At 43.1% G+C, this 27,548-nt stretch overlaps 1 protein-coding gene across 5 annotated transcripts in view; it reads right to left on the bottom strand.

Annotated features, from left to right (window-relative positions):
- Window positions 1–27,548, bottom strand: part of jupb (junction plakoglobin b) — a 120,115-nt gene that overhangs the window by 75,939 nt on the left and 16,628 nt on the right. For 3 of the 5 annotated variants that reach the window (XM_063471043.1, XM_063471042.1, XM_063471046.1), the window contains exon 2: window positions 3,057–3,221. The gene's annotated coding sequence lies outside the window, so the exon portion shown is untranslated. Of the gene's footprint in view, window positions 1–3,043; window positions 3,222–27,548 lie in introns of all 5 variants that reach the window. The other 2 variants (XM_063471044.1, XM_063471045.1) reach the window with 1 other exon arrangement.

Raw genomic sequence — 27,548 nt, 5'->3', positions numbered from 1 at the left:
TCTGTACAAGTCACCGATCCAGCAAACAGCCCCAGACCATCACACTTCCTCCTCCATGTTTGACAGTTGACACCACACACTGTGGAACCATCCTTTCACCTACTCGATGGCGTACAAAGATCCTGCATGATTTCAAATCTTGATCTATGAGTCCACAATACCTTCTTCCAGTCTTCAGTAGTCCAATGGTGGTGTTTCATGGCCCAGCCAGGCCTCTTTGTCCTATTCTGACGTCTGGCTTTCTTGCTGCAATTCATCCTGTCAAACCTGCAGCTCAAAGTTTTCTCTTCACAGTTGAAACTGAGACTTTCTTACTACGACCACTATTAAGCTGTGCTTGAAGCTGTTGTCGTGTGAGCTGCCATCACACAAGCTCTCAGAAACTTGTCCTCTGATTCAGTTGTGTCTTTGGGTCTGCAGACCTCTTCCTGTCACAATTTGTTTCTGAGCCTTTGGATTGTGAAGGAAACTACTCACTGACACCTTGACTTTCTTTGCAGTTTCTCTGTAGGACAGACCTACATTTATAAGTGTTATGGTGGCCTGTCTCTCTTCCATTGTTAATTGCCTTTTCTCACCATTTTTGTACCAACACACTACTTTCTACAGTACAATACTGTTCAACTGATGCTCACAAGGGTATGGTACCACAGTGTGTTCCAACACTGCTTTTATGCAGACAGAGGGGTTGGAAGTAATCCAGAAAAGTTGAAACACCTGTAGGAATTAGTAGCTCCAGCTTTCAAGACTTGATAAACCTCCACTGCTGCAGAACAGCTTTAAATTGTTAACTCACTTTGTGTTCCCCTGAAAAAAGGCCTTTTTGTATAATTCTAAATGTATATTATGTTTTAGTTTTGAAAAGAGTCCAAACTTTTTTCTGTCTGTACTGAAACCTCTAGCACACATCCCTGTGGATTTTTTTCCCCAGCGTCTTTCCCCCACTGAAAAGAACTATGAAGGCAACACTAACCATCAAACAGGTTTTAAAGGCAGTGCATTCTGTAGCTTTGCCTAAATTACAAACTGCCATTAAAACAGCTCATGTATTGGTCCAACATGTCTTTCTCAGTAACAGACTTTCAGTAGATATAATTTCTGAGACAGGCCCAGAGCTCTATTTGCAAGTTTGGAAAGCTTTCTATGGGGCACTACAAGTAAAGATTAATCTAAACTCTTTCTATTTCCATTCCACCACAATCCAGTGATTAAATGGAAAGGTAGTCCTATGTTGTATCCTCCTTCCATGAATAGAATACACTCATATGAACTTTTCAGCTACCTTTTGCGGTTTCTCTCAGATATAAAACTCTATTATTTCTCACTCAAGAAAGAAGCAGCTGTCTCCTCAGTCAAACAACATTGTAACACGAAAGCTACTGTATGTGTCGAACATACACAGTCTGACACAGCAGTTTCAGTTTACACAGGTTTTTTATTTTGCTTTGCACACTTCACTTCCCAGCTTCAAAGACTTGGCCCTCGGCTTTATGGCAATGTTGCTCTAACTATGGCTGTCACCAGAACACTGCCACTTCTTGGCTGTCAATCACAGCTTCTTTCATCCCCACACAACTCATTCCCATGCTTTTCGGACTAGTACTGAGGTGCTAGTCTGAATTCACTAAAGAACCAGTAATTCATGCAGCTCCTTTAATGTGCAAGCATTGAATAAGGTGTTCTGGTCATATATCTTTTACGCATGCTAACTTGAGAGATGATCTGAAACAGTGCCTGTGCCAGACTTCTTGCAAAATTGCTGCACAGGGACACTACCAAAGGATATCAAGTTTTTTCAGACCTCATGTGGCTAACCGTTAGGTTAAAATAAGCTGCCTGTGAGATACCTTTTCAGCACAAATGACTCTGAGTTTTTCTCTCCAGTGTGTCATACAAGCCTGTGCCTAATTATCACAAAGGACTGTTCTGCCTCAGCACACACCATGTTACCCTCAATGTTTATTTCTTAAACCAAGGTTGAGTGTAGAATGTCACCAAAAGACTGCTCCAATGGAAAATCTTCCTTGGAGTTAATCACAGGAACTGGCAGGGTCTCCTGAAAATGCCCTGTGGGTATCTCCTCCCTGGTAGCAGTGTTGGACAGCCTCAGCACAGATACCATAAGTCGTTCCCAGTCATAAGTGCTGCCCCACCACCTTATTAAACTCAGCCCAATCCATCCCAAGAAATAAGGGGTGTCCAAGAAGGGAGCTAACCGCAGCCACAACTCTATACGTTTTGACACCACTGGATATTTGTGAAAGTCACTATGTACACACCTAATCCCCACCCAACAACAACCCAGGCTGAAGCAGGGTTTGGTAGAGTCCACTGTTAAAGTGAATTGTTAAATGTTGTCATTTTTATGCTTACCATCTCTACATTGTTTCAAACTCTGTGATCAAAGACATTCCTTTGTCCCCCTCCCCAGCCTCTCGAGGTTGTGGGGGAGGCTGTAGCGTTTTATCACAGACACATCCCTTGTGAAGATTCTGTTTGTTGTTTGGTAAACTTCCTGCCCTTTTATGGCTTCCCCTGTGTTGTGCATGGTGAACCAATACAGGAATTGAACCATATATTGGGTGTGGGGGAGATTACTCTCCTTATGACCAAGGATGTTGTGATCAGGAAGTCACGCACACAGAGAGACACACACATTCTCACACACTCACTCAACACACACACACACACACACACACACACACACACACACACACACACACACACACACACAGTGCCTTGTCTTAGAACCATTGGGGGGTTTTACGGTGGGAGGTGCTTGTGCTGTGATGTGTATTGTAACTGTCATGTCAATAAATAGCTGCGAGGAGAGCTGCTCTTTGAAGGATTTGGGCTAGAGACAGGTGATGAGTATTAAGCTCCACCGCCAGGTTCTGACCAAGGTTTCCCTCGTTAGCGAGTTAAAGACCGGTTGAAGATGTTCTGTTTTGTCTTGTGTTCTTCATGAGGAATAAGTCTCTAAACTAGCGGGGCCTGTGGAAACACAGACCCAACATCCACCATAGCCTATTGTGTACCGCACCTTGGCACCTTACCAGAACTTTGTACGTCCTTCAAGTCTGGGCCAGCCACAAGGATCCCACCTCTATGAGCAGACACTCCCTGCAGAAGAGTTCGGGCTGCGTGCACTTCCAGCTCTCCTGCACTGATGTTTGCACAAGTTCACGTGAGTCAGGAGCAACACCTGTTCCCACTGGGATCTGAGGAGAAAAACAGTGAGCAGAGTGTTAGTGTGAGGCATCCGTGCCAGATTGTGGGGGTCAGGATGTTTCTTCCTCTGTGCCAGGCCACCATGCTGCTAAGTGGCCCTCTGGAAGGGTCACGACCCTCTCCAACACGCCAAATCCACTCCAGTCACCAGGAGCCTCATCATGTGCTCAAGGACCACTAGCTCCAGTATAGGCGATGACTCCTCCAATGGTTGTGGCTATGTGGCTGCTGCTTCCTACAGCTTCTGGGCATACTCACAAACCTCGTTCCCTGTCTCCAGACGACAGTTACAGAAGCAGCAGCAGTGGTTCTGCAGTGGTTCTTCTTAACATGTTTCAGGCCTCTGTTGTGGCCTGAAACATGTTAAGAAATGACTGTGGGTCATCCACCTTACCCATCCTATGAAATGTGGTGGACATGGTTGGACAGAGCGGTGAGCTAAGCATCAGGGTCTACTTTACAATATAAAGTGCCTTGAGGCAACTAGTTGTGATTTGGTGCTATATAAACAAAATTGAATTGAATTGAATTTTCAAAGCTCTCCAGAGATGGTTAATCGGGATAAAGTCTTGACTCTGGCTGGACCCGTCAAAGACATTCATGGAGTGGTCCCAAAGCTACTCCTTTGTTATCTTGGCTGTGAGGTTATGGTTATTGTTTTATTAGACAATGAATCATGTATGTCTTTATACATACTTGCCATGTATATTCATCTTTATTTATAGTACCATATCACCCTATTAGAGTACTTAGCTCTCACAGTGCAGGCTTACTTAGCATAGAATAGAATAGAATAGAATAGAATAATCCTTTAATTGTCCCACAAGGGGAAATTTGGTTGTATCAGCAGCAAAAAAAAAACAGAAAACAAAACACATATAAAACAACAGAACACAGAACAGAAACACAATTTTTACATATTTACATCATGGACAATAGTTACCAAAGCAGAGTACTGTACAGTTATTAAAATTAGAATACAGATAAGTGGCAAACCCAGGTTGCAGTGTGCGAGGGAGCTTGTTGTTCCTAGAGTATTTAAAAGTAGAATGGGAGGCAGAGCCTTCAGTTTTCAGGCCCCTCTTCTGTGGAACCAGCTTCCAGTTTGGATTCAGGAGACAGACACTATCTCTACTTTTAAGATTAGGCTTCAAACTTTCCTTTTTGCTAAAGCATATAGTTAGGGCTGGATCAGGTGACCCTGAATCATCATCATCATCATCATCATCGTTTATTTGTATAGCACTTTAAGAACACACCAGGCAGACCAAAGTGCTGCACAACACAGATCAAAACAACTACCAAATTAAAAATACCATAAAATCATTACATACAATAAAATAAATAAGAAGGTGTCAGTTTCCTACAGAGTTAAAAGCCAGGGAATAAAAATAGGTTTTCAATCTGGACTTAAAGACCTGCACTGATGATGCTTGTCTAATTTGGAGGGGAAGGTTATTCCAGAGCATCGGAGCCGAATCCTCCCTTAGTTATGCTACAATAGGTGTAGCATTGAGTATTTCCTTTTCAGTCACCTTTCTCACTCACTATGTGTTAATAGACCTCTCTGCACTGAATCATATCTGTTATTAATCTCTGTCTCTCTTCCACAGCATGTCTTTATCCTGTCTTTCTTCTCTCACCGCAACCAGCAGATGACCCTGGTTCTGCCGGAGGTTTCTTCATGTTAAAAGGTAGTTTTTGTTTCCTACTGTCGCCAAAGTGCTTGCTTATAGGGGGTCATATGATTGTTGTTTTTTTTTTCTCTGTATGTATTATTGTAGTGTCTACCTTGAGGCGACTGTTGTGATTTAGCGCTATATAAATAGAATTGAATTGAATTGAATGTATTATTAGATATATTATTAAATATATTAAAAAACTGGAAGCGAGACCATTGAGCTTCACACAGTACTTATGGTCAGGAAGATAATTAGAGAACCAACCAACTGCTTGGGCTGAGAGGGTCCATTTCCTGACCTAAAATGACTTGGTGAACTGTGTCAAAAGCCGTTGATAGATCAATAAACAGAGCTGCGCAGTAGTTCTTTGTGTCCAAGGCTTCATAGATGTCATTGAAAACTTTCTGGGAAGCAGTTACAGTACTGTGCAATTTCCTAAAACCAGATTGGAAAGGAGATAAAATACTATTTTCCTCCAGACAACTTTTAAGTTGATTATTTACCAGCCCTTCAAGAACCTTAGCTAAGATGACGCAAGAAGAAAGGTGAAAGAGAACCAGGTCTGGCCAACTTTTTGGTGTTGAGACTCTTCAAGGCCTTACATACCTTTTCTACCATAAAGGGTGTAAAGTTAAAAGTATTAGTAACCAGGGAACTACTAGCAGAGCTGTATGAAAAAGGTTTACCATCAAAGACTGTGCTAGACAAAGAACCAGAAGCAACAAAGTGTTTGTTAAAACAATTAAGCATGTCAGTTTTGCCTGACACAGGAGTAGAGCCAATAATTAAGTGAGGAGGTAGCTCGGAAAAATGAGAGCTGGCAGAGAGAGACTTTATAGTTTGCCAAAACCTCCTAGGGTCTCCTAGACTGTCAGTGGTTAAAGTCAAAAAGTAGTCACATTTGGCCTTCCTGATGGAGGCAGTAAACCGCCACTGACGAAAACATAGCCAATCAGCATCAGAGTCGGACATTCTCACAGTTACCGTGGTTTCTCTCATATAGGAGACCGGCCAGTTCAGAATTGAACCAGGGCCTGTCCCAACCTTTCATCCTGACCTGTCCACAAAGTAGATAAAACTCACTAGGAAATATTTCCAAGCTAAATTGACATCGTCAATCAATCCCAGTTAAAAGTGAATAAGTCGAGAAGAAACGTTTGGTCACTGAAAAGCTTTCAATTTCATTTTGTGATGATGCAGGGCATGGAGCGTGAGATTTAAGCATTTCTCACAGCGCTAACTATGCAGTGATCACTCAGGTTGTTGGTAAAAAAGTACAGATGTGGAAAACTTATGGCACATTGGTTAAAAAAAAAGAATAAAATTTATCTGTGGACTTAGGTTTAAGTCGTGTGTGGCTTTGAATAATTTGCGTTAGTTTTAAAAACAAACAGTGTGTCTGTGTCATAAGACACAGAAAAAAGCCAGTCAATTGAATTCACCTACTAGAATGATTTCATAAAAATGCATATCAGATAAAACTTGTAACAGAGAAGGTAATGTGCTAGGGGACGCAGGTGGAGGCCAATAGCAGCTAACAACAGTCAAAGACTCAATTCCAAACAGATTAATATATAAGACCAAAATTTCAAATTGCTTAGGTGCAGATCGAGAGAACAAGACTTGAGCAGCAAGACAGACCTTCACATAAACTAACAACACCATCTTTTCTGGGACGGTCTGAGTGGTAAATGTTAAATCCATCAACTGCCACATCTTTATCCAGTATAGATTTGGATAGCAAAGTCTCAGAAACAACAATTATATTAGCACCAATTGAACAGGCCCAAATTCGAATCATGTTTATTTTGGGAGTGGGGCAATCGTGGCTCAAGAGTTGGCAGTTCGTCTTGTAATCGGAAGGTTGCCGGTTCGAGCCCCGACTCCGACAGACTCGGTCGTTGTGTCCTTGGGCAAGACGCTTCACCCGTTGCCTACTGGTGGTGGTCAGAGGGCCCGGTGGCGCCAGTGTCTGGCAGCCTCGCCTCTGTCAGTGCGCCCCAGGGCGGCTGTGGCTACAATGTAGCTTGCCATCACCAGTGTGTGAATGTGTGGATGACTGAATGTAGTGTAAAGCGCTTTGGGGTCCTTAGGGACTAATTAAAGCGCTATACAAATACAGGCCATTTACCATTTAGGACGTGCACTACGAGCAATTATATGAAAGATGTGTAACCCAGGCAGTTTATTAAAAATCTGCTGGCGTATCACATACAGCCAGAAGCCCAGGATTAGGGTGAATACCAGACAATAATAAAAGCACCATTATTAGACACTTGAGTGTAAATCTTCTGGTTAACAAACTAGTCTACTACTAGAACTAGTATTATAGCTGACACCACAGTCAGATTCATTCACACTAATATTCCAAGGCCTACCAAGAGACCCAATCTCCAGTGCAGATGTCACACTGCCTATAACCACTAGCTGCGAGTCGAAACTGTCTGTTTTGCTGGTAGCATGTGCTCCAAGACTCTATCCTGGGGCTAAACAGAGGGCCAGTAGTCCAGGGCCGCAATTAACAAGAATCCTTGGGGTGGACTGATTTATGGCACAGCATGTTTTGTGTTTTAAAAGCCACAGAGATGCAGTCTTTAGAAAAAGAAGCAGCAAAATATGGAGAGTGTCCTCAGCGGCCAGAAGACAGAAAGATGCCACACCAAGGATGGGGACAAGTGGGTGAAAAATTTGTCTGACACATAGCTCACCTAAGTAAAGAAAAAACATTGTTGCATAAGGGTTGAACTTTGCTGTGATGCCAAGACAAATCCCATTAATGGAACTGATCACAGGCACAGAAACAGCTATTTGAAACAACAGCATTGCAGATGTTGAAGCAGAGCAACAGCAGACAAAAGTTTCCGCCCGTCTTACCAATGCAAAGCCCCCAGCATCCAACATCAGCAGGAGATGTTGGGAGAGGAGAGAAAGGCACTCACAACAGTTAGTCATGACAACAACATCATCATCCTTCCAGCAGGCAAGGGTAGGTGCACGGTTTGTCTAAACCAAAAAGACTAAATACTTATGAGCCCCTGAAACGAGACCCGGGAAGTGGTTACAGGAAAGGGTGATAGATTATCTGAAGCAGTTAGAACAAGATAATGCTACTGACTGGGGGGGGGGGGGGGGGCACAGAGCCATTGCAGGGGGGGTGCGGTATGAAAAGGGGAAAAAAAAAAAAAGAAAAAAAAGAACGCTTGGACACTGCTAGCATAATGGACAGGATTTTGACGGGGCTCCCACACAAACTCAAAGCAGGAGATGAAGGATTGATGAATACGTTTCCAAACCAACTTCATTCTAAGCCAAAGACTAGAAAATATGGTGAAGCATATCTTCCCTTTGGCTTCACCTGCACAAGTGCCGAGGTAGGTCTCCCCTGCAGAATTGGTTTTCCCTGCGCTGGGAGCACGTGCTGGGCTCTCCAAATCACAGACAAACAGTATCCCATATTCTTGATTTTTATTTCACAAACAGTTCTTGTAATAACTAACTACTCCTGACATTTTGGAGATGTTAGCTCTTTATACAGTAAAGTTACAGCAGGATACAAATAACATAAGGCCGTTCCTGCCACGATTTGTTCCCTCGGTTCAAATCACGGACTAACAGGATCCCACAGCTGTTTATGTTTTTAAACCCATTTTGCACAGAGAGGCATTTTTTGAAAAATGTATTGATAGCAATGTTGAATATTATTACACAGGAAAAAAACAACTACAGGTAAAATAATCACACCGTGATGCCTCTGCCTTTCTAAACGGAGGGACAGTAACTGCGTGTGTATATGTAAGCGTGTAAAACCTGAAGATAGAGACAAAATACTGTTAATCTGACCATCTGCCATTCTGCAATTCATCTCATGTAAACAATAACGCACAGCGTGACGTGAAAAAAGGCACATACCTTTGACGTTGTGTGACGAACTCTGTATTGCTCGTCCACACGTAAATGCAAAAAAGGAGTTTTAAAAAAAATCTCCGTTTTCGGTGATTCGAAACGCCGTTTACGCGTGGACGAAAGGTCCAAACGCATAGAAACAGCTGTGTTTTCAAAAATACCCGTGCAGGTGTGGACATAGCGTAAAAGAGTTAGTAGTGTATTTTATTACTACCTGTAATTTATTGAAGATTACTTGTATTTGCTCAATTGTTTAGTAAATGTTTGAGGTGTGAAATAAACTGCAATGGAGTTTGAAAACAAAATATGGGTGTGTGTGGTTGGAGGATGTGTTTGTGCGGGAGGGGGGGGCATTTTTCTTGTAAAACAAAGGGGGGTCTAGCAAAAAAAGTTTGGGAACCACTGGTCTATATAATCAACTCGGACACCTATAACATTTCAGAGTTTCTGGCTTTGATCCTCAACCTGTTGTTAGTCAGCTCTGAACATCACATCCAGAACACCTTGGATTTTGTTGAGAAGGTGAGAGATGTCATTATGGAGGCAGATGAAACAATGGTGTCGTACGATGTTACAGCTCTCTTCACTTGTGTTCCAGTCACTGGAGCGTTGGAGGTAGTTTGTTTAAGATTACAGGGTGACCCCAACCTCAGCAACAGGACCACTCTCAGCGCTGACTAAGTGTGTTTGCTCTTGGAACTGTGTCTTAATTCCACCTATTTCACATACAAGGGTCAGTACTACAGGCAGAAACATGGGTGTGCCATGGGTTTCCCAGTTTCACCCATTGTGGCCAATTTGTACATGGAAGAAGTGGAAAAGATGGCTGATTTTGTGCCAATACACAGACAAGTACATGAAAAATGGACACACTTTTTTGTAAATTATTAAATAATCCTATTTATGAAATGTTATTATTTTATTTACCATGTACTTTTTAACATATCACAGCAATATGTTCAGCTACATCTCCAGGGAGCCTCTTGGCACATAAATTACCTGCTCTGGCTTCTTGTTAGCTATTTAGCTTATAGCAGATAAGAACAAGGACTGCTGTTGCCAGCTTGAGTCCACTCTCTTGGACCTTTATAGAGCTAAAGTTTTTTTTGAAACCACAGTTATTATTGCTCCTTAGTGGCCATTAAAACACTTCTGTTAAAACAGAACTGTGCAAATGTACTATTTATAAGGTTGGGGAAACCTGCAGTCAGCTGAGACAGAAGAAGTCACTTGGATGAGTTGTCCCATTGAAAATGCTATGTCCAGATGAACAGAATCAACCTTTTGGGATTTACTTACCTGGATGAATGAGCATGCCTCAAGGCATTCTGGTAAAACACTTTTAGAGAATGTTATTAGGAAAATAATCAATCGAAATGTCTCTTATAGTTAATTTTGGACCTAACCTAAAGTTACTCAGCTGATGTAGCCATGTTTGTCACATTGGAAGATTTGTATTTGGGTACAGCATACATTATCTAACACACTATTTTCTCTTAAAAGCACAAACCTTTGTGTTTGTCTTATAAATAGCAGTGCTTAAATTTATTCCATTAGTGGTAAATATTATGTGGTCTAGCTATCCAACTAATTGGAGTGTTCTGGTGGGGACTCTGTGGCCGGGTGGTGCTCTAGACCTCCTTCAGCATTCATAACTACATAGCTGCCAGACCATACATCAAGGCCTCTCTATCTGTGCCATTAAGAAAGCGTCTAGTAGAAGCTCTTAAACACAAATCACTCAAATCTTAAAACTCCATATCGACATCGCTATGTCCCTAGGGAGCATTTCCCATTTTGGCCTTGGGACTTCCAACCCATACTAGGCATAGGTGTTTCTGTATACTATGCCGGCCACTTGGTTATGGTGTTCCATGTTTGCCCTGCCTGTTGCCTCTTGCCTGGCATGATAGACCCCAGCCTCTATGGATCTTGTGCTCAGAGCTTGTTCCTTTGCTGCCATGATTAGTGCCTCTGTGCTGTCTTTCAGTCCAGCTTTGTACAGCCACTGGTAAGATTTCTGGATGTCAGCCACTTCCTCTGTCTGCCGGTGGTACATACTTTGCAGTGGCCTGTCCTTCCATGATAGCTACTCCTCTTCTTCCTTGGGTTTTTGTTGGCTGAGGTATTCACTGAGCATGCGGTCATTTGTGGCCATTTTCTTGATGTACTCATGGATGTTCGTTGTCCCATCCTGGACATTGGTTCTGACACTCACTGGCCCCTGGCCTTCTTCCTTCCTTTCTTCCTTCGGGTGCTGGACTTGGGGAGAAAACCCTCCATGCATGGTCAGGAGATTACTTGTCTTGATGTCAGTGGCTTCTATCTCCTCCTTTGGCCAGCTTATTATACTAGCAGAGTATGAGATCACCGGCAGTATGTAGATGTTGGTAGCTTGGATCTTGTTCTTACCATTCAGGTGACTCCTCATGACTTGCCTGACCTTCTGCAGTACCACATGGAAGCTCCAGTCAGACGTCATAGCAGCTAAGATTAACAGGCACATGGTTCAATACATGAGCAAAGCAGAGAAAGGGATTGCCAAGAATACCAGAGGAGCAAAACACCAATTCCTGGTCGACAGAGCTATCACCAGACTGACCAACCTGTGCACTCCCTAAATTGACTACAAGAAGGCTTATGAGTCCATGCCCCACACATCGATCCTGGCATGCCTAGAACTGTACAAGATCAACAGAAACCTAAAATCCTTCATCAGGAGCTCAATGGGAATGTGGCAGACAACACTGGAGGCCAACCTCAATTCCAGATAACACAGAAATGTTATCCGGATTCTACACTAAGCGAAAGGAAGGAGGCTGAGGACTAGTGACTGTCAGAACTACTGTCCAGGGTGAGTCAACGAACATTCAAGAACTTGAGAAGATGTGGAGGGTAAAGGTAACAGTGGTCCCATGGTTAATCAGGGCACTTGGTGCGGTGACCCCCAAGCTAGGTGAATGGCTCTAGCAGATCCCAGGAAAAAAAGTCATTCCTGCAATCTGTTGGACTGCCTAGACTGCTCTAATCATCAGGGTAAACCTCATCCACACAAGGGGGGGCTACCACTCAGTAATTGTTTACCTACATCAATGACATCATTTCCATTGATAGGCCAGTCGTCCCCGTCATCCTCAAATGCTGCTTCTGTTACAGAATGCATCGCAGTGAGATTGAGAAGATCCTCAGTGTTCCTTCCACCGCCTGATTATATTGTGTGTTGAAGTAAGCAGCATCACACTACCACTGTATACAGTGTGATTAAAGCACCTTCTTCCTCCCAAGTCATCTGACAGTTTGATGGAATTACTCTGAGGCTATCCGAAAGTCTTGTTCCATGCAGGGGCGGATCTAGAAGGGTGGCATGGGGTGGCAAGTGCCACCCTAAAATGATCCCTTGCCACCCCAAGTGCCATCCCAGTCTTGCATATGACAGTGTTGTTTATTAAAATAAGATAGCATTAACAGTTTGAGCGTAGTTACAGTCAACAGTGAATATAAATGCTAAAACTGAATATATTGCAGATTGTTCCCCCCCTGAACCATTAACAAATGGTTCAGCCCATAGCAGGACCGGCTTTTTTCTTGTTTTCAGTAGCAAGCGATGCTTATAATTGTGCCAGAGCACATTTTGAACAACACCATGGGAATTACGGATTTTACACAGGTGTTTGGATGTTACACTCTGGAAATGGAAGGAAGGTGAGTGTTATTAACCCTCTGTGGTCCACGGACACGCTGCACCTCCAAATCACATGACTGATTTAAGCTGACATAGCAACAAGCTGCAGCCACGCTGAGTCTCTGTTTCAGCCCACATTGAAAGTTCAGACTTCAAAGTTTTTAAATTTTAATTACAGGCCAGTAAATCCAGAGTTATGATAATATATATATATAAGCCACGCTTTTTTCTAAATACTGTCGTCATGTTTTTGTGTGTTTTAAGCGTTTTCTAAGGACAGCGCGAAAACAGTAAAGAAAGGAAAAAAAGCCACCTCTTTCCTATCGGTGGAAAAATGCACCATGTCGACCAATTTAAAAAAAAGTCAACACGTGGGATTTGGTTGTTTAGGAAGAGGGGAAAGTTTTGGGAGTGACGGTAACGGCAGCGAGACAGAGCGAGCGAGCGAGCGAGCGAGAGAGAGAGAGAGAGAGAGTTTTTAGATGTGGGAGATTTGTGACGTTTATTGTGGAGTGTATACTTAGTGTGTTGTGTTGTCTTGTATACTTAGTGTGTTGTGTTGTCTTGTATACTTAGTGTGTTGTGTTGTCTTGTGTAGTTGTTCTGTTGTGTAGTCGTTGTTTTGTGTGTCAGTGAGGGCACTAATGAATGTCACTAAGGCACATTTGCAATGTAAACACTGTCACTAAGTAGAAAACCAGCGGAGTGATACACCTCCTGTTGTCAGGCCTGCAGGTTTATCCCTGTGCTGTTCTGTCTTTTGGTGGACAAACTTTTTTTTACTGGCACACATCATTTGTGGGGCATCTTATTGCGACACCTGATTGTTCTCTCATTTTAGTTTTAGTAATATTTTTAAATGGTTGTACAAAATGAAAAAAACAGCAGGTGTATTGGCTGCATTTTTAGATAAATAGTTGTATATGTTTACAAAATGTACAATTTATATTTACTCAACATGTCTGTGGGGTTTTTTTACAGTAAAAAAATACTACTAAGATTTCAAGTTCTTTGTGTGATTTCAGATCAGTAATACTAATGCAGTATGTCAGTGAAAAAAAACAACTAAATTCAGTTGAGCTGAAAAGATACCAAACAAGGCAAGGAGAAAAAAATAAAATGAAACAGTTTGAGGGTGAAATACAAACGTAAACTCAAAAGGAATCAAAAATGGTCGGTTGTATTTCAGACCTCAGTGGGTTAATCCAACAAATCATGAAAAATTAGGTTTAAATTTTTGTTCATGACAGTGCAGATTTCTGACATTTTGTGTAATTTAAGCTGTAACAATGTGATTGTTTTCTAACAAAAAACAGTGTGAAACTTAAGTTAGACTTGTGTTTGTAAATGAACCGCCCCATGTTATGTAGTTTTCTGGAGTTTATACTTATTGGGCTACATATTTATTTATTATACAGGCTATACAGTACATAACATCAAAACTCACATGTTTTATGTAACTAAAGTGTGTAATTATGTGGGCTACAGACAATAATAAAGTTATAGACTATATTTATATGAAAAACGTGTATACTTACTGCATTTGAATCATTTTAACCATATGTAACCACCTGCATATGTGTTTGGGGGAAAAAAAAGGCTTTGATTTTGCCACCCCATTTGATTTCTTTGCCACCCTCATGCCACCCTAAGAAAATTTCTCTAGATCCGCCCCTGGTTCCATGGTCTCACCAAACTCCTCCCACACCTAAGGTTTTGCATCAGCCACTGCCAGACCTGCACTCCACTTTGACAGCTGGTACCTGTCAGCTGCCTTAGAGTGCTACAGGCTAACAGAACCCAATAATAATAATGAAAAAATGGAAAAACTTTACCGAAAGCTACCTCAAGCTCATGTGGAAAAGTAATTGCCATCAGTCTGATGGCTCCCTTGAAGTCTGGTATCCACCATCTGGTTCTGGGATTACTACCATGACTGACACCAACATACAGAGCCTTAAGGAACTCATCTAAACCAGGGGCCCACCCACCAAAGAGTTGTTTAACTGCCCTTGTCCCCAGATTCTGCTTCCACTACAGAGGACATGTTAGTCCAAAAGTCTATTTCCATGACCCCACCAAACTCCTCACACACCAGAGTTTTTCTTTGAGCTGCTTGGACTCGCAGATACTCAATGCCTGCCTCCAAAGTCCCACAGGCTCACCGAGCCCAATAAAACTCCTCCTCTAGCCTGATGGTTCGTTCACCTCACCATCATTGCCAGCATAGGTCTCTCTCTAAAGCACCCCACCCAGAGACTTCAAGAAGGCAGTGTACTCTGAGCATATGCACCGACGACAGTCAGGACCCTTTCCCCAACCCGAAGGTGCAGGAAACAAATCCTTTCATCCACCAGGAAAAACTTCAATGTACAGGCAGCAAGTCAAGGGGATACCAAGACACTTTATTTTATCATGGATCAAATTACTAAATAGACCCCTTTGTTATATTTTTATATTTAAAATCATTTTTGAAAAGCTTTAAATAAAAACAAATATGAATATATTAGAGTTCCATGGGAGTGTAGAGGACCACTCAGCTTTTGACGAAATTATGATAAGCGCTGTCCTATCTGTATTTTGTGTTCATTACAGAGAGACTGTATCAAGTGAGTCATGCCAATTGCATGGGAGAGGAACATACCCAGTTGTGCCAAAAAGCGCCAGAAAATTATTTTCTAGGCGGCTCATTATAACCCCATGGTTGTGCATTTGGGATATAACAAAACTCTGAAGCGAATAATGGCAAGATTTTATTGGCTGGGCATCCAGGTGGATATTTGATGATGATGTGGATCCTGGCCAGACAGGATCCACAGCTGTCAGCTGGGGAACCAGCCAGCCATTTAGAAAGTGCCACTGCACACGTTACCATTATTGGTGATCTTGCTTAACCCTTTAAGACCTACCATAGAACCAAGTCCGCCAGACCTTCTTTATATTTTTACATGCTGTAGTGCCATTTTTGGGAGCATTTCAAGTTGCTATACATCAATACAACCGTTATAGCCCAAATCTTAATAATATGTATGCATTAAGTCCATAGTAACTACATAAAGTGCAAAAAAGTGCAATAAACTACAAAAGATTTGAAAATCGTTTTTGTTTTTTTACATATATTTCTACTTAGAGAAATTTAAGAGGTTTATCCCTCAAAACTTTAAATACAAAAAAGTTGCAAAAAATAGTTTACAACAACAGGAAATTTATTTTGAGTGTCTTCATAGTTTTATTTTTGAGATACACCAATTTTTATAGACTGCAGAAAAAACGAAAAAACAATCCTATAATGCAAATTTGCAAAGAAAACAGTATGTACATCAAAATAAACTATTTCCAGCAGTGCAATTTGAGTTCTAAGCATCCCAGAAACTATTCAGAAAAGCATAAAGTCAAACATGACTTTTAAAAACACCAGTGTTGGCTTATAAGGCCTACAAGTAAAAAACTACATTTTCTGCGAAAATGACGTCACTTCCGGTTTCGGGCAGGTAATGGCAGACATGCGATAGTTCACGCTGATGTCTATTTCAATGTAGGAAGTGTTATGAACAGCTTATCGGATCGGCAAAAATTGATCTGGAATAGTATGTTTTTGTTCCTGCAAGCGCTTTTTATGCAATTTTTGCAAAGCTATATGTGGAAGGAAACCGTGACTTAGGACAAGCTGATGGCATAAGATGTAAGTACAACTCCTCCGGTTTCATATGCAAAAAAAATTATTGCGCTAGCTTACGTGGTTCCGGTTCTACAGGGATTTTAACATAGTTACGCAAAACGGAGCGTGCCAACACCGGTTTTAAAGGGTTAAGCACACTGGCATGGACTGCATTGGGCCATTTCACCAGAGTGCACAGGTATATCACTTTATATTAGTTATAATAGATTATCCAAAGTGATATCTCAAAGCAGTGCCACTACACACTATTTCATCAACGAGTGTGGTACAGGCCCTGTTTCGGGTCATCTTCCGAGTCGCCATCCCAAAAGAGATGCTGACTGACCAGGGCACACTGTTCATATCTTGCACACTAAAAGAACTGTATGAATTAATGGGCATTAAATCTGATCAGACTAGTGTCCATCACTCTCAGACTGATTGTTTTCTGGAATCACCTTGAAGCAGTCAAAAAGTCTTTTGACATGGCCCCACCGAACTCTGAGTTCGGTGGGGCCATGTCCGAGTTGCATTCCGCTTGGCCTCCCATATACCTCTAACTCCAAAATCCTGTAGGCTAACCGTGAGCATTGATGTCACTTAGCAGGACAACAGAGTCTCCAGGTGGAGCACCCAATGAGGGTTTCTACAGACAAAAACATAGATATGCCATGGGCTCCCCAATGTGAAAGTGGAAACTAAAGCTCTTGGCTCTTTCAAAGAGAGAACCTATTCACTGGTACAGGTATGTTAATGACACCTGGGTCAAATCAAAATCAAAGAAGTATAAGCCTTCACTGTTCACATCAACTCAGTGGATAGAAACAAAGTTCACCAGGGAAGATACAAAGGATAATAGTTTGCCGTTTCTGGACTGTGCTGTGCACATTGAGGAAAATGGAAACCTCAACAGTGAAGTTTACTGGAAGCCCACACACACAGACCAATACCTTCTCTTTGCTTCCAATCACCCTCTGGAACACAAACTTGGAGTAATCAGGAATCTGCAACACTGGGTAGAAACGTTCCTTCTAATCCAGAAGGGAAAGAAAAGGAACAAACACATAAAGAAAGCTCTTAAAGTGTGTTTATCCCAATTACGCTTCCATCAAATTAGCAAAGATGCACAGTAAAGAAGCTGAGACACCAATTAAGGAGAAACAGAATGGCAAACGAAACAACATTGTCATCCCTTATGGGGCAAGTTTTTTCAGAGAAACTCAGGCAAATATTCTCCAAGCATGACATCCCAGTGCACTTCAAGCCTAGCTACACACTGAGACAAAAACTGGTTTATCCCAAAACTCCAAGAAACAAACTAAACAACGTAGTAGAAGAGCCACCTCGACGGGACAAGACTCAGATGCACAAGGTCACTCTTTTGAGGACGCCATTGTTCTCATTTTAGATAGCATGAAAGAAGAGTGACAGAAGCCATTAATGTCTACTGTGAATGACCATTCTTGAATAGGGGGGGCCTTTTATGACACCAACTGTCTGCCACCTACAATCTAGTTTTGAGATCCTTTCCCAGGCGCCTTAATGCCCACTCACATCTTGTGTCAGTTGATCTCAATAGATCACATGATAGAGAGAGGCAAGTCTCACAATGGCTTCACCGGAAAGCTTTGTTGATAATGACAACAACCTTTTTCACACCTTGGCTCAGGTAATAAGGCACATGATCAATGGTGTGTCAAGGACCGTCTTAAGGGACAAATCCCATTGCTGCTCCCACTAAATACCTGGGAATCTCCAGTATTTGGTTATTGTTATCTATACTGTCCTCTGTGTCCACTCTTCTTGTCATTGTTTGTTCTAGTATAATGTGATCACTGTTTTTGTCCTTGTCACATGACCTGTAAATAGTGTCTCTGTATGTTTTTACTAACTTGTGTTTAACACCAACCTGCTAGAGGGTCTGCAGATGGAAATTAGCCCAAGGCTATAATCTGGCATATTTACATTTGTTAAAATGTTCATTAATATGTAATGCCCCTCTTTCTAAATGAAATAAAATAAATAAAAAGAACAGAAGAAGCTTCTCGGATGAGAGGTGAAACGTCTTCAAGAAACTCGAAGTCCAGTTGCCTTTCTTTCCAAGCTCCTAGGATTGTTGGGGTTTTGTTTTTTGTCTATCTCTAAATTTTGTTTTTCAGTTGACTTTTAGCTAATGCAAAATCAAATACTGTGGAAACTAAGTCTGGCTTTTTACCAGGGAAAGTATATCATTAGCTCCTGAAACAATGTCAAGGGCTAACAATATAAACTGAATCTAAAACACACATTGATTTTATGTGTGGTTCTCAGCTCCAGGAGTGCTGATTGAGAATGTAGGAAAGACAAGAATCAAAGATGGCTGGTATAATTAACAATGAGTAGAAAGAAAAAGGATAGAGAAGAAAAGAAAAAGGAGAGTAAGCAACCAGAGCAGTGAGAAGTAAGAGCATGAGAAAGAAGAACAAACTGAGAAGGAAGGAGATAACAAGAGGGATAAGAGTGAACGTGTGATTGTAAAAGGGAAAGACAGGCTTTCTAGTTTTCCTCCATGTCAGTCAAAGAAGCACACACACACAGACCGAGTGACAGAGAGAGAAGCTTAGTATTTGACATGATCACCCTAAATGGGTGACAATGTCTCACTTAACAGTATATCTCTATCTCTGCTTTCCTTTCCCTTCACTCGGCATCTACAAACACCTAATCATGCTGCCTGCTCTATCATTCCTCTCATTATCACTTTCTCCCTTCTTCCTCAGACTTTGTCTATCTAGACCACTTCCTCATGCCCTCTCTCACTCTCTCAAACTGTTTGTACACCTTGTATTTGGTTTAGATCAGGGTTGGCTTACGCTCACACCATAAATGAACCGGTCTGGAGATCATTTGGAACCATGCCATGACCACCTCCTCCAAAAGGTCTTTCTGCAGATGTGAAAAAAATAATTGCACTTGGATGGTGACCAAAACAAACAAAACAGGTAAAACAAAACAGAGTATGATTTAAACAGACCAAACATGGCAGGTGTGAAAATACTCTCAAACTTAATCTGAACAAGGCTGAAACTCCATGATAATATACCCCCACCAACTTCCCAAAAAGTACCAATTTCTTTTAATTTAAAGACACAAAGAAGTAAAATGTTCAGTTTGAATGACTCGTCTGCTTAGAAAAAACCTAAACACATATGGCTTTTAAAATATAAAGACCAATTCCAAAAATGTATTATTTGTGGATTAAACTACTGTACTTGGGGATCTTATTGTTTCATCCTACATAGTGGTTCTGACACTCAGTAGTCCTCTGCTTCCTCCTTCCAGTTACCATACAGTCCGAGGGTGCTGGACTTGGGGTGAAACCCTTCATGCATGGTAAGGAGCTTCATGTCAGTGGCTTCCATCCTGTCACGGCCGAGGCTGACTCAAAAGAAAAAGGACTCAAATGCACAATGCAGAGAATGTTTAAGTGACAACGTTTATGTTTCACAAAAAGTGTAAGCGAACAAAACTAGAAAACGGAGTCGTGTCTTTAACTTGTGCTAGGAACAAACACCAAAACTAAGGGGCGCTTATGCGACCTGAGCTATGTAAACAATCAGTGATTTTTCAACTGTGGAAACTGCAGTTCTGTGGTTTGGGCCAAAGGGAGAGTCAGACTGGATGGCTGGGTCCTGGAAAGGGGTCAGAGTCACTGAAACAAGAGTACATATGTTTAGGTATGATTCCGGAGGAATACTGGCAGCTATTTGTTCTGAATAGTCCTTTGCACTGCTTACTTGCCGCGGGTGGATCGGTAGCATGGAGGGGAGAGTGGTCCAGGTGAGTGGTAAGTAATCCGAAATTCCTGACATTGAGGCAGGGAGGCAGGCAGGTGTGTGGAGTGAGTAAAACTGTGAGACTGTCGGGAGGTCCAGCATCCGGATGGAGGATCTATGGCAGAGATTTGTGTCTGGTAATCTGGTGCGTAGCTATGAAAGAGAGATACAAGGTGAGACAAGGTAGTTTGCTAAGACGTGTACAAAACACAGAGCTGGCCTGCACTAACTGTGGTTAGCTGAGAATCTAGCGAAGAGAGGTTGAGCGTGCTGGCCTTATAAATCCACGGCTTAATTACCCACAGGTGCGAGCAATGAGCAGGAACATGGTGCCTCGTCCCAGAGGTGGAACTGCCGGCTCGGAGGAAAAACACTGGTACTCACCCAGATCATGACAGTACCCCCCCTCAAGGGACGCCTCCTGGCGGCCGACCAGAATCCGCCCCGCGGCGCGACCTGAAAAAGTCAGAGATCATCACAGGGTGAAGTATCAATGATTGAGGTGCCCAAGAACATTCCTCTGGCCTGTAACCCTCCCAGTCCACCAAAAACTGCTGCCCTCTACCCCGCCACTGCACATCCAGGATACGCCGGACGGTGAAGGCTGGGTGTCCATCGATGAGCCAGGCGGGAGGCGGGGGGTCAGGAGCACAGGAGGCTAGACAGTACCGGTTTCACCTGGGAGACGTGAAAAACAGCATGAATCTGTAAGACTGGAGGTAAACAGAGCTTGACAGCTGTTGACAGTTACCAGGAGGACGCTCTGAGAGGGATGTCCTTAGCAGTCAGCCACATCTTCTGTCCTGGTGAGTATGTTGGTGCTGGTGACCGTCGCCAGTTGGCATAGCGACGTTGATGGGCTACTGTACATAACGGTGCCTCCCGTGTACGAGTCCAGACCCGACGGCAGCACTGCAGGTGATGCTGGACCGAGGGGACAGCGAGATCAGCCTCCTGCTCTGGAAACAGTGGTGGTTGATATGCCAATGAGGCATATTCCACCCATGGTAGATAAGTGGCCAAAGTTGACAGGTTATGCAGCGGAGTGTGGCCTCGAGCTCCCAATTCAAACGTTCTGTCTGGCCATTAGTCTGCAGGTGGTACCCAGAGCTCAGGCAAGGCTTGGCCCCTAAAGCGGTGCAAAAAGATCTCCAGACTTGGGACGAGAATTGTGGACCTCTGTCTGAAACTATTTCTACTGGAATGCCATGAAGCCTGAAAACATGTTCAATCAGTAGCCTAGACGTTTCTGCTGCTGTGGGCAGTTTCTCTAAAGCTATAAAGTGTGCTGCCTTAGAAAACCAATCTATGACTGTGAGTATGGTAGTCTTTCCTGCCGAAACCGGGAGTCCTGTAACAAAATCCAGGGCAATGTGGGACCAAGGGCGATGAGGCATGGCCAATGGCTGTAGCAGCCCTGCAGGATGTTGATTATGCGATTTATTCCTGGCACATGCTGAGCACGCAGCCACATACTGCCTAACGTCCTTATCTAGCATGTCCCACCAAAAATGTCTTTTAATTAGAGAAAACCATCCTATCTCTGCTGGGTGGCGCATGAACTTAGAAGCATGCACCCACTCCAGCACCTTGGAGTGAGCGGCCGCAGGAACAAAACGCCGGTCGGGCGGTCCCGTGCCCGGATCCGGTTCTGTCTGGAGAGCCTGGTTAATGGTGTGACAGTGACAGCTCCAACCTTGCAGCTGGCCGGAAGTATGGGGGAAGATTCTGATTGTTCTGTTTCAGAGTCAAACTGCCAAGAAAAGGCATCTGGTTTTACATTTCTGGAGCCTGGGCGATAAAAAATAGAAAAGTTAAAAAGGGGGGAAAAAACAGTGACCATCAAGCTTGGCGTGCATTCAGTCTCTTAGCATTGCGTATGTACGTTAAGTTCTTGTGGTACGTCCACACTAGGAACGGTTTCTCAGCGCCCTTCAAATGATTGCCACTCCTCCAATGCCAACTTAACGGCAAGCAGTTCCCAGTCCCCTACATCACAATTCATTTCCGCTGGCAAAAGCCGATGCAACTTAAGGCTGCAACTTAGAAGAGGGACCGGTATGCTGCGACAGTACTGCCCCCAACCCCACAACAGAAGCATCCACCTCGACAATAAAAGTCTGGGTCGGGCAGAATGAGGATGGGCGCTGTTGCAAATAGATGAATAAGTGTAGTGAACGTGCTATCTGCTTCAGTGGACCAGATGAATGGAAGTTTAGTGGAAGTGAGGCGTGGAAGTGGAGCTGCTACCTGACTGTAGTTCCTTATGAATCGGCGGTTGAAATTGGCGAATCCCAAAAACCTCTCAAGTAGTTTCTGAGTGGAGGGTACAGGCCAGTCTGTGACTGCTTTCACCATAGCCGTTAGTTTGTTCTCCATGAGCCGTTGAAGGACAGCTCGGACATGTGAACGATGCTCTTCCAGAGTCTTAGAAATAATGACATCTAGATAGACAAATACAAACTGGTCAAGGAAATCCTGCAGAACGTCGTTTATTAGGGCTTGTAACACTGCTGGTGTGTTCGTCAGACCAAAAGGCATGACAAGATACTCGAAATGGCCAAGTGGGGGTGTTAAAAGCTGTCTTCCACTCATCTCCCTGACGGATTTGCACTAAGTGATAAGCGTGATGCGGAGATCTAAGTTAGTGAATATTCTAGCGCCCTGTAGTGATTCAAAAGCGGAGCTAATGAGTGGCAAGGGATACTTGTTCTTGGTAGTAATGTAATTTAAGCCTCTGAAATCAATGCACGGCCGGCGAGAGCCATCCTTCTTGTCCACAAAGAAGAAACCAGCTCACACAGGAGATGATGACGGATGTATGATACCAGCTGCTAGTGACTCCTTAATGTACCATCGCGGCGCACTCTGGCTTAGAGATGTTATATAACCGGCTCGTGGGCAAGGGCGCACCAGGGAGCAAATCAATTGCACAGTAATACGGACGATGAGGCGGTAGGGATTGTGCTTTGATTTTACTGAATACTTCCCGCAGATCATGATACTCAGGTGGCACGCCGGAGAGATTGGAGATGTATTCGCTTATCTCCGAAGCCTCCTCCGGGCCCGGGATGCAAGCGGAAGACAGGCAATTGGAGTGCCAAAAGGGGCTCCAGCTAATAATCCTTTGCCCCTCTCAGTCCAAATGCGGGTTGTGTATACTTAGCCAAGGATAACCTAAAGTGAGCGGTGTATCAGGTGAATTGAGGGCAAAAAAAAGGAGTTCCTCTCTGTGATTCCCTAAAGTGAAAAGTGGCACTGGTCTGGTGCGGAAGGAAACCTTAGTGAATACCTGGTTATTGATCGCTCTGACAGGGATGGACGGCTCAAGGCGTATGAGCGGGATGCCTAACTGTTTGGCGAGATCGATACTAATTAAATTCTGTACAGAACTGGAGTCTATTAAAGCTGTGCATGGGTGAACAATCTGGTGAATCTCCAAGGGAGTTGGAAACGGGGTTTCTGATTAGAGTTTGAGTCACCCACCTGTATCCCCAATTCTACCAGCGGGCGAAGCTTTTTCTCTTAGGGCATGCGGCAATTAGGTGTTCCTGTGAACCGCAGTAAAAACATGCATGTGCACGGTGATGCCACTCCCTCTCTTCTGGCGTTAACTGTGACCGGCCGATCTGCATTGGTTCCAGCTCAGGGTCTGTGACACAAGTAGAGGTGACGGACTCATGTGATTGGACAGTTAGAGGTGGTGACGTGAACGTACCCGGAAATGAGTGAGGTAGACTCTTCTCTTTCTCCCTGTCTTGCAACCTGTTGTCAATGCCAAGGGAGAGGGACGCCAGTTCTTCAAACAATTTGGGCTCATCATGGGAGGTAACTGATATTTCATATCATCATTTAATGCTTAGAAAAATATACCACACAGTGCCTGGTCTCGCCGGCCAGTCTCGGCAGCAGTAGTACGAAAATCAATCAGAAAATCTGCTACACTTTGACGGCCCTCACAGATATTCAGCAGCCTCTGAACTGAACTGCCTTCAGAAATGGGATGAGCAAACGTTTTCCTGAACTCACCCAAAAACACATCATAACGGCAGGTTAGCAAAGGATTCTTAGATAGATACGCCTCCGCCCACTTGAGTGCAGGATCACGCAGTTTCGCCATCAAATATGATATCTTATTAGAGTCTGCAACAGATGTGTGTGGTGAGCGACCCAAAACTAGGTCAACCTGAAGCAAAAACCCACTGCAACTCCCCGGCTCCCCTGAAAAAGGTTCGGGCTCTGGGGAGGTGGCGTCACGAAAAGCCGATGCAAGCAGAGGCGCCGCGGCCACAGATGGAGGCGGTGGAGATTGTGTCTGGAAGCTTGGCCTGCGGTGTCCGGGGCAGAACTAGGGACAGCGGGAAAACTAGCTTGGACTCAAATGCAGGACGCAGAGCAGCACAGAGAACATTTAAGTGACAACGTTTATTTTTCTAGTGATGTGGATCAGTGAATCAAAGTCTTGTTGACTCTTTACATACAATGTGATGTCCATGTAGAGGAGGTGCCTAACATTTGCTCTTTTCCATAGCTGGTATCTGGTCTTGTTAATGATCTGGTTGAGGTGGTTTAGGCCTATGCTGAACAGCAGTGGGGACAGAGCATCTTCATGTGTGAGGCATTGAGTCATAGGCTTTCTTTAGTCAATTAGGCAGTGCACGGGTTGGTCTGGTCTTATAGCCTCGAGATCTATATATATATATATATATATACACATATACACATATATATAGCTCTATATACCAATAACTGGTGATTTGCCCCTCTGGTGATTGTCCTATTCCTTTCTGGCCCCACCTGTTCACCTCAGCCTCAATGATCACGGTTGCAGAACAGGTGAAGCAATATTGAAATGTATTATCTTTATTTTGCAGAGCATTTTTTCTTCTTTTCTTTGCTAAATGAACTTTGTTTGTTTGTTGGTTTGTTTGTTTGTTTGTTGTGATCATGTAAGCAATACACAAACTGTTGCAGATATGATGTTTGATTTTTTTCAATGAGGAGCACACTTATTAACCAACTGAAAAGAAAAACATTTATCAACATTATAGCCATGTGATAGATGTGGTCACTGCTGAGCTTACGCACTGCCAGGCTTTGTCATGATTACTTCTTTACACATGACTTCACATCCTAACACTCCCATTCCACACACATGCACCACACTATCCTGCCTGCTGGCTACCTCTCTCCTTTCTACTGCTCTCTCCTTTCTTCCTGTCCCTTTTCATTTTTAGCTCTCCTCTCCTCTTCAGTCTAATTTATTTCCCTCTTCTTTTTTGTGCTCCTTTTCCGTCACCATGACTTCTTTTACAAACCCTGATAAGCTGCACGCGCGCGCACACACACACACACACACACACTGTTCCTCTTGAATACACACACTGTTTATTGTGTGCTTGTGTGTGCATGCTATCCTGTCAGACTGGCCTAGTCTTTATTTGATGTATCTGTGCCCACCCACTGGCCATACACAGTCCCCCTCTCTATTTGTGTCTCTCTCTCCCCATCTCTGTGTGTGCGCGTGTGTGTATCACGCTTGACTGTAAAAATGAAAAGGCTAAGCTTCAAGAAAGAAATGATAAGAGCCAGGCTGAAAAAAGACAAGGAGTAGAGAAAGAAGACGGGGGGGAGGAAATGGGGATAGAGAGAAATGCATACTAGAATGGAAGGAAAAGATAATGCAGTGTGTTTCTGTTAAGGTAATGTCTGCTACTAACAGCTTATTATCATGCAGACTGGTGTAGTCGTTTCTCTCCCTCACACACAAACACACACACACACACACACACACACACTGAGGCTCACAGAGCGTGCAACATGAGGAGTGGATTCTAAATGCAAATATGCAAAATTTTAATCACACTTTCCTTCTTCCCTCTTTCTTATCTGCTTACACACACAAACAGAAAGGACCACCAGCATCTTCCAAGGTTTGCCATAGCAACAAGCAGCAGCAGGACTCTGTTATTTCGGCATCATTTTCTTGATGGGAAACTGACATAAAATCTAGACAGCCAGCAGAATCCCAGGTTCATCCTCTGTCAACCCTCTGCTCACGTGCCTTTAAACATGACACAGTGAGCTTGTCAGCATGGATTGTTCTTTACCGCCTTATGTATATCAGGTCAGATTATTAGATAGATGCATGTGAATGGATTAATGCTGCCTGGTCTTATGATGCTGGAGAGTTTTCCAAATGAGGCAGCAGAGTATTGAAGGCAGGTAAAGAGTGACAGAAGTAATTTAGTATAGGTACATGTTCTATTCTCCTGGCAGTTAGAACAAGCAGTGCTCCAACTGTTTGGTATTTAACTACCTTGCTTTGATTTTCTCTGTGGTATTTTGATGCCACGTGCAAAGAGCACAGAGTGAGCAGTGCACAGGTGGAAGGAATTAAACAAACAGCTGGGAGGTTCGTTCAAATGTAGAAATTCCTAGACTTTCCACCCATAACAGACTGAATAGTCTGAGACATTTCTGGTTCTGCACAGTTTAATCTCATTGGACATTATCAACAGTAGTGAAAAACCTACCTACTGTGTTTATCTTTAAGAAATTATGCGCAGCTGACACCAGGTAGGGACACACACTAGTCTGATTGGCTATTAGAGATTTCACATTGTATTCCTGTGAAATTGTCAACAACTAACCTGAAGCTAGACCCAGTCACCCTGCATAATCCATACTGTGTATTCAAACATAAGCTCTGCTGCTGGTGAGAGAAAGAGAGCAAAAGAAAAGGAGAGTGAGCTTATTTCTCATTTCCAGCATGGAGAAAAGCAGCAGTTAAGCCTCATTTGCTTGCAAGGATGAATGATTTAGCCTATGATAACTTTCAGACAAATTTCAGCAAAACAGATAAAACAGTATTAAGTCATAACATTTTCCTGGATTACAGTTCTACTAAGACATTCAGGCAGAGTAGGTCAGAAGGTTGGAAGGTTGGTGGTTCAATCCTTGGCTGCTCCCTGGCCAGATACTGAACCCCAAACCCTAGTCACACTCCAGTGGGTGCATTGGAGTGTGAAAGCTTGAAAGAAAGCACTTTACTAAAACATAGAATAACATTCTCCTAGGGCTGGGCGATATGGCCTAAAATTCATATCGCGATATAATTTGAAGCATGTGCGGTAACGATATACATCGCGATATATTCTTTTCTTCTGTATAACGTATTTTCCACACTATAAAGCACACGTAAAATCCTTTAATTTTTTCAAAAATCGAGAGTGTGCTTATGTATGAATTCTGGTTGTGCTTACTGACCTCGAAGCAATTTTGGCGTGCAGAAATCTGTTAAAAAATGTTTTAGTACAACTTTGGTAAGCCGCACTGCTTTATGGATTGTCAGAGCATTACGGCTGCCGTAGTGAGGAGCTTCGCGGAGTAATCTGGGTCCAAAACTCCGTCGGCATCAGGTCCCAAAGTCAAACGAACACTGAGAGTTAAAAACGGTATAAATTCCTTAATCTTTAATAAAACTTATCAACATTGCTGCTTTACCAGGTGCAACAACTAAGTTTAACATCCAGGCATCCATAAAAACAGAAGTTATTAAATTTAACGGAGTTAGA

This window comes from Pelmatolapia mariae, linkage group LG4 (assembly GCF_036321145.2).
Source record: "Pelmatolapia mariae isolate MD_Pm_ZW linkage group LG4, Pm_UMD_F_2, whole genome shotgun sequence".
In the NCBI taxonomy this organism is placed as follows: Eukaryota; Metazoa; Chordata; class Actinopteri; order Cichliformes; family Cichlidae; genus Pelmatolapia; species Pelmatolapia mariae.
This window is presented reverse-complemented; position numbering and strand designations above follow the sequence as displayed.